The sequence below is a fragment of the Meleagris gallopavo genome, chromosome 5 (genome assembly GCF_905368555.1).
Source record: "Meleagris gallopavo chromosome 5, MGAL_WU_HG_1.1, whole genome shotgun sequence".
NCBI classification, from domain to species: domain Eukaryota; kingdom Metazoa; phylum Chordata; class Aves; order Galliformes; family Phasianidae; genus Meleagris; species Meleagris gallopavo.
In genome coordinates, this window is record NC_139408.1 from 9,813,450 (window position 1) to 9,831,638 (window position 18,189).

At 42.0% G+C, this 18,189-nt stretch overlaps 1 protein-coding gene across 4 annotated transcripts in view; it reads right to left on the minus strand.

The window, feature by feature from the left end:
- Positions 1 to 18,189, minus strand: part of TUB (TUB bipartite transcription factor) — a 136,442-nt gene that overhangs the window by 117,737 nt on the left and 516 nt on the right. The window lies entirely within an intron of this gene.

Here is an 18,189-nt window from a genome sequence, read left to right on the forward strand (position 1 = left end):
CCTTACCAGAAGTTCAATGGGCTTTACAGATGGGAATGCCGTAAACACGTACATGCACTGAGCTGCATGGTTGTTTTCTAACTGGCTCCTTCAGCTGCCTCGTGACTGCATCATGAAACCAAAATCTGCTGGAAAGAGTGGCAAATGCTCCAGCTAAAAACTTTCTGGCAGTGCATTCTGTCTGTCCGGATAAATGCTGTTTATTTCAACTACAAGAATAAATGACTTTTTCTACTTTAATCTAGAGCATTATGGGAGGACTTGAAGACATAGAGTTTTAAAACACGGATATTTCAGCACAGTATTTCAATATGGCATCTCAAGACTTCCAACAGACAATTGGCACCACATTTTCTTCTCCAGCATTAGCAATTCTCAGCACAGAATGTGGTTTCAGGATATTTGTAAAGGTGGTCCAAAACAGCTCCCTCGTGCATTCCATGCCAGCAGGAAAGCAAGTTTGGACACATTCTCCCACATGCTAAATATCAGGCAAAATGTTGGTAAAATACCTGCTCTGTTGTGCTCCCACTTCTCAACTGTGAGCCACACTGATATTTTAAAATGTATCTGTAGAGACAGGAGCTTGACTTCTTCAGCTGCCCTTACAAGAAGTCTGCACACACTGTGTGAGCTTCACAGTCAGACCACAGACAAAATGGGATATTTAGACAGATGCAAAGATCCCACATATGGCAAGCCTAAAAAGGCAAGTGTTGGTAAGCTGCTGAATAAATCTTGTTTGCAGTTAAACTGAAATGTTGACATAAATAATTCTTATTTCTCATGGAGATTTACAGGAAAAATAAACAACAGCCAGGTGCTTCTGTAGTTTTTGCTGGGAAGCCTAAGGCAAATCATCATAAAATGCCCCAGGGGAGCAAACAATGCTCTTCCTTTGGCTCAATTCAAGGAGACCAAGCATTTGCTTTTCCACTTTGCCTTTTTAAAAATCTGATATTTGTCCATGTCTGCAGAGCGCACACACACACTATTGCAAAATGTCAAATAACTCTAAATTTTAAACATAAGAGATTCTGATATGCAGGCACCTCACAGCCTTCCTCTAAATTGATCTTTGTTTCACACGAGGTGATCCGAGCTCACAGATCACTGAGGTGTGAACACACCTCCATGTTACATTTCCAGGATAGGAAGAAACCATAATGGTGTGCAAGAAAGGAGCCCTCATTTATTTTGCTTTCATATCCCACAGCCCTCTTACAATACAACATGGAGCTACAGCCATGCTGGGATTTGTGCCACAGCTGGCTGCGTTTTCCTAATGAAATAGTCAACAGTGCATTTTAGAAGGACTGTCATCACATATTTTTCCTAAAGAAAAATAATGGGGTTATGATTTCATGGATCTGGTAAGCGGAATGAAAGCCTTCCTCAGCATCTCATGCATAACATATTCATAAGAGGGGCCTCAAAGAGTTTCAGTAGATGTGATCAAGAAAAGGGTGATACTTTTTGTCCCCAATATGTGATAAAAAAATAATATCAATCCTCAACACTAATTCAAATATCCAGCATATGTAAGTCTTGAAATCCAGAGCTATATGGCCAGCAGTAAATTCATACAGATATTTTATAAAAGCGTAAGGATAAATATTAACAATCATCATGTTAAGAATAAAATTTTTCTTTTATATGTCACTTGGATAAATACAGTTGACATATAATGTGAAGAGGAAAGAAAACTATGAGCTGAAACTGATTGGGAACAATTTTCATGTCAGAAATTCCAGTTCATCTAGGAACTCATTTTAAAGAAGAATTGGAAGCACTAAACTTAGGACTCCAAAGAATCTTATTTCAAGTACCAACAAGTCATTTTGACTTGCATTCTGAACTCCATATAAATCAAAACAAGTCATTTTGACAGTGTTCTGTCAAGACTATTAGCAGTAATTAATCTATTCCCAGGAAACATTTCAATTTCAGCAGGAAATGAGACCTGTCAAGGTTGTTGATGGCTCTAGCAGAAGCACTGCAAGGAAAAGCTCTCCTCCCTCAGAGGCCTCGTGTGACCATTTCTGTATGTTTATTAAAAAAGTATTTCATCTGTCTGCACTGTAGCATGCAATTTACTGCTGTGGTTAGCAGTGGATGGATTTTGTATTATATACACCAATTTGTAAAAGTCAGCATTGTAGAGAAGAAACGTAAATTCATCTTGGAGTTATGTTAATATCTGCAGCACTCATACGTTCAGAACCCAGACTTCCAAGGAAAGCTAGACAGAAGCAACAGTCTCAGCTCTATTGGAAAACAAACCCCAAAACCTTCTAATTATCTTAAATTCCCAAAGACTGGCCATTTCTAAATTGTTATGACTCTCTTTTCAGGCTTACACTATACAGCATCTGTCTGCCACCCAGATTTTCAACACAAATGTTGAGGACAGACATAGATGCAGACAGATACTTTGTGCTTATTGAGACAGATCATGGTGAAGGCTTATGATTTCCACTCAGTAGCCAGCTCAGCTTCTTAAAAAGTAACAGTTCCTTTCTTTGCAGCCCTGTGCATCAAATCGTTCTTTCCGACACACAAAACATTTTCTGTTGAATTCATCACACAATGTTTGCTTTGTGTAATACCCCTCATTACACATCTATTTTTTTGGCCCAGGAGATCCCTCGCTGACAGATAGGAATTCCTTCTAAAAGTTAAGACTTGGAGTCCCTCCTGCTCTGGCTTCAACCAGCTTCTCTGCCCTAGCACCTCCATTTTACACCATTATCCCTAGCTTCCCCAGTAGAGACTGCAGTAGTCCCCACTGCTACATTACCATAGCCATAAGTTCAAGAGATGCATCTGGAACTCTTTCATTTGGAGAGGAGAAGGCTCAGAGGGGATCTCATCACTGTTTATAACTAAAGGGCAGAAGCCAAGCCATTGGGATGGACTCTTTTTGGAGATGTACAGCACTATAAAGGGCAACGGGCACAAACTGTAACACGGGAAGTTTCATACTGAGAAACATGGTGACAGACCATTAGAGTAGCAGGCAGCCATCAGTCAGGCCTGGCTGTTCCTCAGCATTTCTCCTCTCCATCAAGTAACCAAGTACTGCCTGAACTTATAATAGGTTGCTCTGTCCAGCACAGAATTTTTCACTTTAGAGTTTGCCGTGCTGCATCACCTGTTGTTTCCCAGCTACACTGCATTTTCCCATCCTGTCCCCAGCCTGCATCTTTCCAGCACATGCCTGTAAAGATTAAGGCTTAGTAGAGCCTTCAGTGTGATGAGAGCACCCTTGGAGGCCTTGGAGTTTTAAGACATGGCCTTAACTCATCATTTTCCAGTTAGAGCTGAAGGCAGTTGCCTAGGCAACAACTCTGATTCATCAGCAGTGAATTGTCAGGGCAACCGCCTCTGGCCAAGCCTGAACAGCAACGCTGTGGAGCAGAACAGCTGCCAGGCATGGAGAGCTGCCCCCCAAAACTGCAAGTTAAAAGGTAAAATCTTCTGCTGGAAGATCTGTTTGCTAAGCCAAAGACAGATAGTTTACCTTTGTCCATCCCAGATGAAAGGAGTATCGCTATTCCACATAATGAAAGAAAAATATTTTGAAATGTTTGGCCAGGAAAGAAATTGTATCTCAGTATAATATGCATTCACGTAACATGGCCAGGTAGAGACCCTTCAATGGTTCGTACGCATTATCCTTTGCTTGCACCATGACTGCTTTTTGGGAGACATCACTGATGCAACATGGGAAGAAGCTCACTCTTCTTCATGAAGAATTTGCTCTCTGTTCAGTATTTTTTCCATCATGCTTCTTTTTGTGCAGAGCAGAATGTTTCTTGATATAGCAGGTCTTAGAAAGAAACCTCACCACCATGCTAGCAGCCTTCTCATTTTTGCTCATGAAGGCTCGGCCTCCAGGGTGGAGGGGAAGGCTTGCTATGTCATCAATCGCTGTGTCTTTCACATATCTTGTCCTCAAAAGAACAGCAATTAATCCAGTCCTCCAAAAAGCAGAATCAGCATACCATCACGGTTTGGCATGACTGCATAAATGTGACATAGTTGGACAAAAAGACTTTTTATTCCCCCTCCTACAAGAGCCTCAGGGAATTCAGCTTCCCTTCAGTAACAGCAATCTGCATAAAGCTATTTTTTGCCACAAGCACTCGGTGCTGTATGACTTAGCACTTTGGAGTAACACTTAGTCCTGCCAGTGACAGCAGCTTTGGGGCTTCCACAATGAATAGCCCCAAAAAGAGGAACATATAGGAAAGCTGCCCAGGATTGGCTTCACCAAAGCTTTGTGATCACTGGGGAGTGAAAGGATTGTCCAGTTTCTACTGTCTTGTTTGCTAACAGGGAAGTGCTGAGTGGTGTCAGTGACAGCTGTGACACACACTGAGGGTTGGGCTGGCTCTTCTAGCCCAGCAAGTTGCCAAAGACACAGACTGCATTTCTCACAGTGCAGGCTCCAGGAGACAAGATCCAATTTCCAGACGAATGCAATGTTTTGCGATGACTGTCTTCAGTCAGCAAGTACAAATAAGGTACAGTTATTCAACTAAATAGAGCTTTAAAATTGTTGTCATCAAAAGAATGAGGGAATGATGCCTCGTAATACCCATCAAGGCAGCTGAACATGATACATAATGGCAAGTAGAGGAGAAGAGAACCTGTGGAGTTTGATGCAGGGGAGCTACCTAAGCCAAATGCACTAGTAGCCCGTTTGGGATGAGAGCCCCTATTCCCACTCCCCTGTGATGACAAATGTTTTCAGGATGAGTACGAATGGTATGAATGGCATCTACACCACTGCTTGCTTTGCATGGCAGCCTATTGCCAATGCCTTATCTTGCTCGTGCTCTGCTTTGGAAGGGAAAACATGAGTTAAAAGACAGCAGCTCATCTTCCGCAGACCTTCCAGCTGATACTTCCTCATATTGAGAGTAAGGCCTTCTGTACTGACAGAGACCACATACCCTTGGAGCAGAAAAACTATCCAAAGACTAGTATTTACAAAGAAAGAGCCCTGCTATGCATAGTTCACCATTTTCTGCAAAAGAGGGCACCTGAAAACAAGTTTCCCATGTCTAACAGCATATACAGCATAAGAAGGGAGCAAACACTGTGATCAACACAATCCCAAGAGCTAAGAGATGTTTCCTTCCACCAAAGGCTGCCTTGCTTGGAGAGCTTGTGCAACCTATGGCACATACCACCAGCATCACGCTGTCGGTTAGTTGCCACTAAAAAGTCTTAGTATTTCAGTTTAAACTTAAAAAATGAGGTATGCCTGGACAATTGACTCCCCTCAGCCCCTGCATACCCCAGTGACAGCAAACGCAAACAGGCTTTTTTGAACCCTATCAACACAGACAACCACACTCTTGCACCCATTACAATGGAAATATTTCCAAGTATGGTGCTGCCTGGCTGCAACTCCATTGTTGCACAAGCAAAGCGTTCAGCACTGCCAAGCTGTGCTCACTCCACAAGGAAATGCTGCTTCAAAATATGATTAATACCTCAACAAAACAGCTCATATTGCTCTGGCCAACTGTCAGCTAATACACTAGTGAGACAGCACAGATTTGATTCAGAAGGCAAATGACAACTCCACATGACAGCTCAGCTAAACCAAGCACACAGCTGTGGATGTCTACCTTCTCTGTCCCCAGCCTTGTCCACTGCTGAGACAAAAACAATGCCTGTTTTTCCTGACTGTCCATTGCCAAAAATGAAACAACAGTAAAAACCAGTAAGAAAAAGCAAGACAATGAAGTAGTACAGAAGAGGAATACAAAGGATTAAGTAGTTAGAAGAAGACAAAGCATCTTCCTAATCTTCATGTATTTCTTAATTGCAGTTCCTGCACCAAAACCTTTTTAGACTGAAGGATGAGAATATGATTTTGGACAAAAATATTCATCCAGTGGCCCTGAAAGCTTTCTAGGATACCCAGAGGACATCAGAAGAATCTCATCAGAGGTGTGTCCTTCACAGCTACAGGACATGCAGGATGGTGGAGATAGCACAGAGAACGCTGACAGCTCACAGGGAGCGTCACAGAGGGAACTTCTTTGGAAACATCCAATTCTAGAGACTTCTTCTGATGTCTGATAAGAAATATTCTTTCCATGCCTGGGCAAGTGAGATGTCCACATCTTCACTCAAGCCCCTGCTCTCAGAACCAGAAGAGAGAATCCAAGCTCCCTCCTCTCAACAGCATTTCAAGAAGTCAGTGAAGCAGCAAGGCTCCACTGCCTGCTTAGCCATCACTGCCACTGTTTCTCCCCAGCCCTGCACAAGGCCAATTACTTCTACACAGAGCTCTGCTGCTCTCCCTTTAGGCACCACAGCCTCCCCCAGTGCCTCTCTGCTGGCAGCACATGAGGATTTCCTGAACAGGCATGCTCCCAAGTGCAATTAGCAGCAAACACCATTAATGGTCTGTAGACTGGCTTGATTTCAGCTTATAGAGGCTCTCCTGTTTTTATTTACTCTCGTACATGCTGACAAATCCTCTCCTGGGATAAGCATCTCCCAGGCTTTACTTATTTGCTGTGTTCGCCATAGCATCCCTTCTGCCTTCTTTGTAGCAAAAAGCTACAGAGCTGTAAGTGGATTTTTTTTGGCAGCTGACACCACTTCTGATGCAAAACATCGGTCAACTGGAAACCAAACTCTTACTGAATCACCTTCAGGCAATACAGCCATCATTTCCCTGCTGCTTCTTTGACACATCCTTGTATTTCTCCAAAGGAAGAGGTTGGGCAAAGAGGGCAAGATGCAGGCTGCACACGCATGACCACCAGCAGGCATCTCCCTCACCTCAAAGGAGTTCAGCTTGCTCTCAGCTCCCATCCAGCTGACTGGAGGATGAGGAACTGCATTGAGTGCTCAGGAGGGACAAGTTCCCCACACAGGTACCTGCACCCACAGTTTGAATTGTGCTGAGAGCATAGCTGCAGTGAAGAGAAAATGCGTAAAACTTAATCCCTACAGTCAACAGTGGTTAAAATACCCCTCCAAATAAACATGCAAACATATATAAACTTAGCAGAGGGTGTGACCAGAGCCCAAGGCCTCTCAGCAGCACATCACAGGCTCTTCAGTCTGTACTGCTAGATCAAGATGGAGAGCAACATCAGCAACATAAGTCCCTAAAATAGAGTAATGCTTCTCGTCTCTTCAGCAATGTTCTGTTTTATATGATGAGAGTATTTTTCTTTTTAAATCTGTGGGTTGGAGTGTGAATCCAGGACATAGCAGCTCAAAGAGTGACTAGATAACAGGAATTGGTCACTGCAGTTCAATCACTACTTCTGTTCCTTACCATCTTCCCCAGAATGGTAATGCTCTACCATGCGAGTCCCACAGGTAGGGGAGCTAACAAATGTACTGTATATGAAACCAACCACAACTGTGGCTTTTGACAATTCCAAATCACGTTGTGGAAACCTATTAGATGTGATATAATCTGATTTACATTTGAGGAAAGCCAAATAGAAAGCTATTCAATTGTATAGTCATAATATTCATTTATATTCATATGTGTTTTTAGTACTCTCCTTTTTTTGTTCATATTTCTGTCTCCTTTTCAGTAAGGCAGAAAAGCTTAAAGCTCGTCATCATTCTTTAATTCGTGAAAAATATTACAAATACAATTTGGAAGTTTCCATGAATTGGAGCCTCCAGTGCTCATAAGCACATCTGGGGCCAAGGTGGGAAGCATAAAGCTGCAGTTAAATGTCAGCCTGAATTTAAATGAATCAGAAAAGCTGTGGTGAGATGTCCCCCTGGCACCTTTGCTCTTCTCTCACCTTTTCCAGCAGAGCTGAGTGGCAAAGCACAAAGTTTTGCACAAAGTTCAAGCAAAGGTGAATCTTAACTGAGCTGAACAAGCATTTAAGAACAGCCTCACTGTCACAGTCAGTGGAATTTTAGTACTTACTTGAATATTTCATTGTACAGGGATGGATTTTTCAATTATCTCGAACTTAATAAAATCAAATAACTTACAGACCTGCATCTATCTTCTGCAGGAAGATGCTGATGGTACGCATGGACAGAAGCCAGGTAATATTAGAATATTTTTCACATGATATCTACGCAACATTAAAAGCCTGAATCTTGGGTGCTTCAGAAAGGGTTTATAAAAGGGCTCCTATAATGTTCTCTGCTACGTAATGAGTTGTATCACCGCCTCCCTCTTTGCCTATTCTTATCTAAGTCACCTACCCTTCCTTTCCAACTACCTACACAAGAATGGAAAAGAAAAGCTTAGTAAGCAAAAAATTGTTTATTTTCAACTCTGATATACATTATTTCATTTACTGTACACAGAATTCAGAATTTGTTATTTGGCTGCATCATGACCAAGATAACAGCAAAAAAGGTAAATTCAGAAGGAGTAGGTGTAGAAAATGAGCAATCATGGAATCATAGAATCATGGAATGGGCTGGGTTGAAAAGGACTGCAATGATCATCTAGTTTCAACCCCCCTGCCATATGCACGGTTGCCAACCACCAGATCAGGCTGCCCAGAGCCACACAGTCACCTGGTAAGGAAGTCAGAGACCTGCAAATGGCTCTGCTGCAACATCATATCACTACTGGAGGAACTTTAATGCTGTTCAACACATAGAAATAATAAAAGCACAAAAACAGTAGCAGCTGTTCTTTGGGACAAAGTCTGGACAAAACAACCATCTAAGAAGGTAATTGGTAAGACACAAACTAATCTGCAATATTGTTCTTGGCAAGATGCATAAAATTCACAGAAGAGGGACTCAGGCTCATATTTCCAATCACACAGACAATCCCACAGGGTAATGGGCTGTGAGCTAACTGAAAGAGGCATTTTTACTAGAAAGGCAGTTGTCAACACAGGAAACTCAGGCTGAGTCAAAGATAAATGCATGGCTTCCTCTAATGTCCCAACATACACCATTCTTACATTTGGCTTTTAATTCAGCATCTTATTGGCATTGTGTTAGCAAAACTACAGCACAATCAGCACAACAAAAAAGCATCGCTGCAGTCGATAAGAAGAACAAATGCTTATGGTTTTGCAGACATTTTAATTTAACTGCATTTTTAAAAAAACAATTAGTCCATATAAACTTTTCAGTGAACGAATGCAATGTACAGATGACACATTGGTAAGGATGCTATACTGAACAAAACAGGGTTTCGTCACCATATCTAAGTTTCAATTGTATGCAGTGGCACAATCATGTTCAGTCTGGACACTCTGAGCCCCAGTCTGCCTAGAAAGATGCTTGCTAGACCAATTTCCACTGCAGCACAGCACTGCTGGTGTTTCACTTTGCCTTACAGGGAGCCCATAGCTAATGCCCAGGGAGATGATACATACTGGGAGAATGTCTCTGCCTTCCCACCTTGCTTCTCAAGCAAGAGGCAGAGTATTTGCATTTAATGATACCATATTTAAGATGATTTATTTAATAATCCCTGTCATCAGGCTGAAGATCTGCTCTAGGAGCTCCAGAAATCATGAACAGAAAGAAATATGTTGGTGTTGCTTGCACCAGGAGACTGTGGAAGCAATGCATCTTCACAGACAGTGCAATTTAGACAGCAACAAATATAGCAGTATAATACTATGGTTGCTTATTTTTCATATGAGGAAACAAACAACGTCTGTATAATAAAATACTCTTCCAAACACAAGACAATGGGAGCAAAAGTTCTGGCTTATAGCAACTCTGGAACATCAACTTGGCTCCAATTTAAGGCTAGTTCTTGTTTTTTGGTCCACAGTTCCTTTTCTTGGTAGATATATGCTAAGCAAGACTACACTGACTTGACTCAGCTCTCCTGTTGTTTGGTTTTTGTTTTGTTTATTTATCATTGTTTTGTTTATGTTATCATTTTATGTTTGCAAATGAATGAATGAAAATAGCTCAGCAACTGACATGAACATCTTTGACTGTAGTATCCAATATCCCTTGCTTCAAGGTAATCCTCTTATAGTGATTAGCAGCAGAACAGAAGGGTTGCAAGGAGGGACTTAAACAGGCTTTGGCCTCAACTGGGGTTCATAGCCCAGACCAGCTCCTGTGCTTCCCACGTCAGTGGCCCAAATTGAATTTCAAAATCCCCATTAATTAATACATTTAAGGGGTTGCTAGGTAGAAGAGAATTAAAATAAGACATGCAAGAGAGAAAATGTAGCTTATGTGGTGTGCATTCAAGATGAAAGGAGTGAAACTTCAGGGTCGAGAGGGCAGATATGTGATTACTGGAAAAAGGTGATAGTGTGTTTATGTCCACCAAAGAACACAACTAGGAAGCAAACTACAGCCTTCTTCCAAGACCAGAGCAAAATTGAACCTTTCGGTACAAACATCTGCTGTAGCTTGGATTAAAATCCAGAGCTGTTTCAAGCATGGTGTGCCATGCAAGCAGTCAGCCTGAGTACCTTACAAGCCTTTTTTCACAGCATATGTCGGGGTCCAGATCCAGTCCCACTGCTGCTCAGCTCCATCTCAGTATTTACCTATTACTCACTCATCTCTAGCAAGACAAGACTATAAACTCTGTATTATTTAGAAGACTTCATCTTTAGAAATCTGCATTGAGCAAGCTATTTGCTCTTTTGAGGTTCATTTAGAGCTAATTAAAACCATCTAGATCCACTGACCACACATGTCATTCTTGGTAGCTAACAGTACTTTGCACATGCATAAAAACCAACTCACCTGCTCTGTAGTGAGACCGAGCAGCTGCTTAATAATCAATAGCTACTGATTTGCATACTGGTCATTCTCTTTATTTCCTCCTTTAAATTTATCTGTGCCTTCCAAAAAGTTAGTTCAGGTCTGAATGCACTGTTTCATGATACAGATAACTAAATGCTGAAAATCAGATCAAAACTGTTTGATCCCCTTATGAAATCCAAGTTTCATTAAGTTATCTTAGAGCAGCAAATTTAACTTGGGAAGGCCCATACAGCTGTTCTTCAATTATACCTCACATGGGGGAAAAAAAAAAAAAATTACTTAAAAATCAAGAGAGGAATAAAGTAGAAACAGAGCTTTACTATTAAGAACTGGAGCTTCCCTGTGCAGACTCTCAGAGAAGCAGAGCAGCCCCAGCTATCCAAGAAGCACCTTGACTTCCATCCCTGCCACAGAGGACCAACAGTGGCCATGCAAGTTCCCTATCATCTGGTGGAATTCTAGGTGACAGCTCTACCAAAACTTGCATGATCGTACATAAAAAGCCACATGAAGTACAGCAGGAGTCTCCACAGGAAATGTTTTATAGGATTTTTGGACAGAATTTTCATATGGACAAAATTTAACTTCAATAAATATGTTTTGAAGGATTGTCTGTAAACTCTGTGAAGACAGAGTGGGTCTAAGTAGGCATGCAAAACTAACAAAGGTTCTATCAATAGTTAAACATTAATATCAGTGCTATAAGTTCCCCAAAGGGCTACCAGGAACTTCTCTATCCTGCAAAACACAGCTGTTTGCATTCAGAGACAGCAGAACGCAAAGAATGGGGGAGGATGCTGCTGTTGGTACACGAAACCACCAGATTTCAAAATGAACCAGACTTCCAAATCAGAAGAGCACTTTCTCTGGACTAACCATATCTAAGTATGACTGAAAGACTCTTGCTGCACACTGTCTCTCTAGGATCCCATAACTGGTGCAGGAATTGGAACTGATAGCAAATAATTGGGTGTTTGACTATTGTGGCAGCTGGTCAGAGTAACATGACCAAAACGTAAGAGCACCAATGGACTAACTGGAGGAAAACAGATGTCACTGTTCCTCAAGCTAACCTGCCATACTGCTCCTGGATGTCTGCCATCCTGGCTGCTGCATACGGCACCGTTTGGTAACCACCTGTGGGACCTCTCCATCTTGTCAGTGGTCTCTGTTTTAATCAGTGGCTTCAGCACTGTTTTCTTGTTCTTGGGATAAAATATCTCCTGACTCATTTCTATCTCTTCTTTCAGGTGCAGGGGTTCCAAGCCCAGCCTCTGTTTATGAACTGATTTAGCCAGACTCAAAAATCCCAGTTCACTTTCTGAGACTAAGGCATGGTCTATATCTTGTTCCTCTCCTTCTAATTTAGACTGCAGAATTCTTTCCTCATCTTTAGTGCATCAGACAAAGCTGTGTGAAGATGCTCATTGGCCCTATGCCTCATTGACCCTGTAACACATTCACCAAGTCCTGTACGGACCTATTTATTTCCCCTCTCCTTGAATGTTCAAAAACCCATATTATTGAGCTACCATCAGTGTAACTCCTTACACAGCACATATCACAGCTTTTCCCTTTCCCAGCCACATTTTCCACTTCTTAGCAAAGGTTATAACAATTTCTGCTAACAAAGGTTATAATGATTTCTGTCTGGTTTTTTTCCTTGCCTTATATTTTAATTGTGGTAACAAAAAGCACATACAAGAGCATACAAAAACAACAAAAAGAAGTACAAAAAAGAACATACAAAAAAGAGTGAAGGAGAAGTAATAAAACCTACCAAATGATACCAGAACGGTGTTTCTTATGGCATTTCACATAGCATTCACACTTCATTTATGATTACCTATTGCCCTTATTACCCTGAGGAAATGCTGCAGTCATCTTTATGGCTCAAGAAAAATCATGAATGCAGGCTTTAAGTATATAATTGAAGGAAACATTAGAGGTTTTATAGAGACCTACAAACATGTTGTAAAAATATATGTACATTTTATTTCTATTTTTTCTCTTCATCTTCTGCTAGAAATCATCATTGAATTTGTTAATGAGAGCTTGCTAATGAACTCTCCAAACAGGAAGGAAACAGGCTGCCAGCCTGAAGCTGAAGCAGTTTGCTGCATTACCCTTTACTCTTCACATTTGGAGACCATACCGCTTACCCCATGACTTCACAAAGAAAGTAAAACATTCATTTTCATAGCATTCCTTTTTAAAAATAGTTTCAACTTGAAAGTTCCTGCAAGGCTGCCAAAACAGAGGGACCAAAATACATTTCTGTCTTGATACTAGTATTACAGCTAAATACATAGGGATATCTGAAAGTTCACACACTTCTTCATTGTATAGGTATATTATGCACTTATCTGTATGTTTCATCATGTAGCATAAGGATATTTTGAAGGCTTTAGAGAACTAAAAGTTTCAGAAAAAAAAAAAAACAAAAACAATTTTATACACGACCATCACATTTTTCCTCTTTAAAGTTACCAACTTAATGTTACCAACTATAAAATGGAATGTTTCCCCCCCTCAACATCTATCAATTTCCATCAGCTCTTAGAGTTTTTACTCTCCATCCTTAAAATTCTCCCACCGATCTGTTCTATTAATCACTGGCTTTGGCACACAGCCACTCAAGGCTCCAGTTCAACACTCTGCTCTTTCAATTGGAAATCCCAATTCCTAATCCTTTACATACTACACATTTATTCCCCGTGCCTTCAGCATTTTCCACTTTCCCCAGATGGTGCGTATATTTCTCTTGCATGAAACGTTTGGATAATGTTTTTTTCTTCAGCCATTTATTTGTCTTGAAAAAAGCTTAGAAGTCCTCCTTTTCTTTAGTGTCTGCTAGTTTCCCCCTCTAACATACTTAGCCTTCTCTGTTAAAGATAACCTCCTGTTTCCTCCACCCTCACCAGTGCTACTCATTTCCTTTTCATTTCTCCTTACTTAGCAAAACAGTTGTAGTGCGTACCTGAGCAAACATCCTCTAATCAGATTGTCCTTACAATTGGTTGAAATGGTTATTAATTACATCTTTCAGGCCAAAGTTCAGGAGGAAAAACTCCAGCTTCTTCTCTGCAAATAGAAGCCATCTGTATACTCCTCCATGCCACCCACAACCTGTGCCTGTTCTCCATCAGGTTGCAGGCTCCTGCATCCGCTTTGCCAACCTCCCCCACCATGTCCACTAACCCATATCCCTCAGTGCCACATCTGCATGGTTCTTAAGCACCTCCAGGAATGATGACTCCACCACCTCCCTGGGCAGCCCATTCCAGTGCATTACTACGCTTTCTGAGAATAAATTTTTCCTAGTATCCAACCCAAGAAGGATGTGTGTGAACGCAGCTGCAGATCCTTCATAGTGTTTTGACTTGTGGATGAAAATAAATTTCCCAATTTCTCCTCTGTAACTGATATTATGACACAGTATTGTGGAAAAAAAAAAAAAAGCCAACTAAAAATGCCCCAGATTTCCAGCAAACTAAATGTACAACATTGGTTGATAAATGTAAGTTAATCAGCTATGTGGACATTTTATTCTGGTTTCATTTTGGGACTTACTGGATTTCCTCCCTTCTTTCATTCTGTAGAAGTTCACTTCTTGTCCTGTCAGGTGCTTTGACCAATGGCTGCACCCATTAAGGTACCTTTGTCCAAGACAAAAACCTTTACGGACACAAGATGGCAGAGGAGAAAAGGATGGTGGTGTTCAAGACAAGGAATCATCAAGCATTCACCCACTGGCTGTCAAGTCCTGCTTCATTTGTGGGGAAGGACTGAGCTTCCTCCCTGAGCACACAAATTCTTACTGAATTTAGGTCCTGAGAAGACCTGAAGAGTCAGGGGGGCTGGAAATGGAGCTACAGTCAGGCTTTGATGTAGGAGCAGCAATACTGGAAACTGTACAGAAAGAGATATTATCTAACTTCTAAGAAATGTGTTACCTTCTCCTAAGACCAGAGAAAGTGCTATCAAGAGCAGTTCAGGGCATTGTATGGCTCCAGATTCTGGGAACAGGTCAGTGGATGAGGCTTGAGCTGGCTCTGCTGCAAATAGAGTAAGGAGCTGCTCAGCTCTTCCATAAAGTCAAATTAAGCTCACTACAGCAAGCCCAGGGAGGTAAGAGGCATACCTGCTTCATGATTTCAGAGATGATACTTCAAAGAAGAATTACACTTTCCTTAAGAAAGCCTTTTTGAATGGAAGTTTATAGGACATCTCCTATTTACTCCTTGAGGACAGCGTATCCCAGAAAAGATCAAGGTAGAGGAGTTGAAAGCCCTGAAAAATTAGATCTAAGATTGAAACCCTTCAACATCACGACCTAAACACACAGTAACAGCTTTTCAACACGAGGTAAAAAAAGGCAGAACAGAAATAGCAGCTTCAAAAGGGAACTATGAGCAATGCTCATATCTAGGATAGAGCAAAGAGAGATCAATGGAAGAAAGTCTTCAGCTGCCTTCGGGAGTTGAAACATCCCAGGAGTCTGCTTACTAAAAGGTACTTCCAATTGCTGGTGGAGAAAACCTCCATTAATCACAATGAGATGATTTGTTAATCTACTATGGATGCAGGAATAAAACAGAAAGTGAGTATGGAAATGAAACAAAATGGATAAAGGAGAAAGGCTATGAACATGTTGATCTTGGGAAGAAACATAAGCAAGAAGGGAAGAAACTGCAGCTCAAACCAAGACATAAAAAGAGGACAGGTGGAAAGGAAGTGCCCTTGATGTAAGGCTTTATGCAGCTCTTTCAATCTCCTACCTCCTTTCAGCCAAGACACAGAGACCACCAGGCCCTACATTCATGAAATGGCGTTTCGTATTCCCATGTCAGTGCCTGGGAAGGGCGATATTTCATTTGACGCTTTGCTTTGGCCACAGACATCGCTCTTCTTTGGCTTTCTCTGTTGCTACAGAAATTACAAAATAAAAAAAGAAAGAAAGAAGGGAAAAAAAGTGGGGGAGACCATAGGCTCCTTCAGAACCAAATGCTCTGGGCGGTCTGCACATTAAACAAAGGCAGATCAATTCTCAGTTAAGGTAAACCACAGGCGTTGTTTCAGACACAGACTCTGGCACTGTGAAGACAGGCCGTCTCACCTGGCATTTGGGGTCATAGTTTATTTGCACTGGGGAATAGGAGCTGCATTTTTTTTATTATTAAAACCTTTGTGTAAAAGTTCCTCTTGCAACAAATGTAGGCACCAGAAGGCACCAACTGTAAGGTAACTAAGGGTATTAGCACAATGCTGTAAACAGACATTAGTTTATACAGAAAAGATTCCATACATAGAACCTATGCTGAATGGTTGGCCCATGTCATCCTACTGAGCTTTCACTCAGGAGAAACGTATACTGAATAGAAATGAGTAGCAACTGTCCAGGAAATATTATCTCACTGAGAGCAGAGGTATAGGAACAGCATTATTTCACACCAGGAATTTGTGGGCTGCCACCAGGAGTCCCGAGCGCTTCCAACACTTTGAAACATCAACAGCTTTTGTCCAAATTGCTGCCTGGTCCCTGCTTTTGGCCGTTCGGGTTCAGAGTGATGAGAAAATCATCACAGCACAGAGATGGGAGGAACGCACAGACCTTATGTTATGCCTAACATAGGGTTGGCCTTCAGAAAGATAACAGTGAGATGTGGGGATGCCATACTCACTGATTAGGAGCATTTTTGTGCTGTACCCGTTTCTCTTGCACATTCACACTAATACAGCTTTGGGGATTGGAATAATAGTAAGTAAAAAGCAAAAATATCCAACAACTTTCCTATACTGAAAAGAGCACTTGAGGTGAAATTTTTTATCTGGTCTCTCCTAATTGTTTGTGTATATCTCTTTCACCCGATAAAATTAACTACAAGAATTTCTTCTCTGAAAGAGTGGCCAGGCATTGGAATGGACTGCTCAAGGAGGCAGTTGAGTCACCAGAGTCACCATCCCTGGATGGGTTCAAGAACTGTGGAGATGTAGTACTTAGGGACACATTTTAGTGGGCAGTTTGATGGTAGGTGGACGGCTGGAACTAGATGGTCTTTGGGATCTTTTTCAACTTAATGATTATAACTGTAACTGCAGTTCTCAGCACTAAGAGGTCATTGCTCAGATTGCCTAACCAGGACACCAGGAGGACTGGCTGTACCAACCCCACAACTGTGTGTTGTGCTTACAGGGGCCCACCTCTTACACATCAGCAAAGCACTGTTGCCAATTGCCTCAGCTTTGGGCCCAGTCATTGTTGGAGAATCTTGAAATGCTCTGCCACAAACCATCTGCTCCAGGAACAGATGTGACATATTGTGGCTTCTGTTGACAGCACTGCCATTGTAGCAGTCCCCTTTTCGGTGCCATGGGGGTCTACAGGGAGAATCTGCTTCTCATCCTCCTAACCTGAGACCAATGTGTTGTAACATCAAGAAAAACAGAAACAAGTCTAAGAAAGGAGAGTTTCCAGATGTCATTCAATCACAACCAATGCTCATCATTACCGAAGTGTGTTTCTGCCAACAGAAGGATCCCCCCCACTCTGTCCCTGTTCAGTGAGGCCAAGGAAGGGGCAGTGATGGAGCTCTGATCACAAGCAGCAGCAGTCAGGGTTCAGATAAAAAAGGGTTACTGCCTCCTCCTGTCATGGACCTGGGCATGAGCGGGGTGTGGGAGGACAGTGTCAATGTGCGAGAACAACTTTGCAGCATTTTTTCAGCAAGGGAAGGCTGTCAGAAAAAGCAACAATTCATTCCTCAGCCTCCCAACATAGGCAACTGAAAACAATATGTATTATACAGCCATCGGTTTGCGGGGCTTGGATTTATTGTGAACGTTTTCATAAACTGGAAATTACCTGCTAATAAACCATGCTGGAGGCTGAAATCCGTATGTATTTCTGCTGAGGCAATGCACAGAAAACAAGTGCAACTCTCTGGATGGATGCATGAGCCATAAACCCCCACACCAGGGAGTGTGGGCGGTACTGAATACAGGTTTAAGCCCAGAAAACACTTCCAAAGGTCATTTCTTCAGAATATTTTGGTGGCTTGCAGGAGTGATTCAGTCAGATGGTAACAATGCATCTGACTCCATTTCAGGTGTAACACACAGACACACAAAAAGAGTACCAAGTTTGCTCCCTTTCACCCAGCTCAGAGGAACTGTCAGTCACCACCGTGAATCACGTAGAATCAAACCTGATGGTGCAAGGATCGTTCCCCAGGAGAGGAGGAACATCTGGCTACACAACACAGCACGGATGTGCCACCTGCCTCAGCGCTACACCTGGCCCAGCTCTGTGTGCACAGACCACACGCAGCCTTCCCAGCAGCTCTGCTTGGCACTGCCACTGTGCAGCCACAATCCTTTCCCAAACAAGAGTTTGGATTCACAGCAAGCACCCAGGTGCCAGCTCTGAGCCGTAGCTACCGGAGGTCGCCTCTCTGC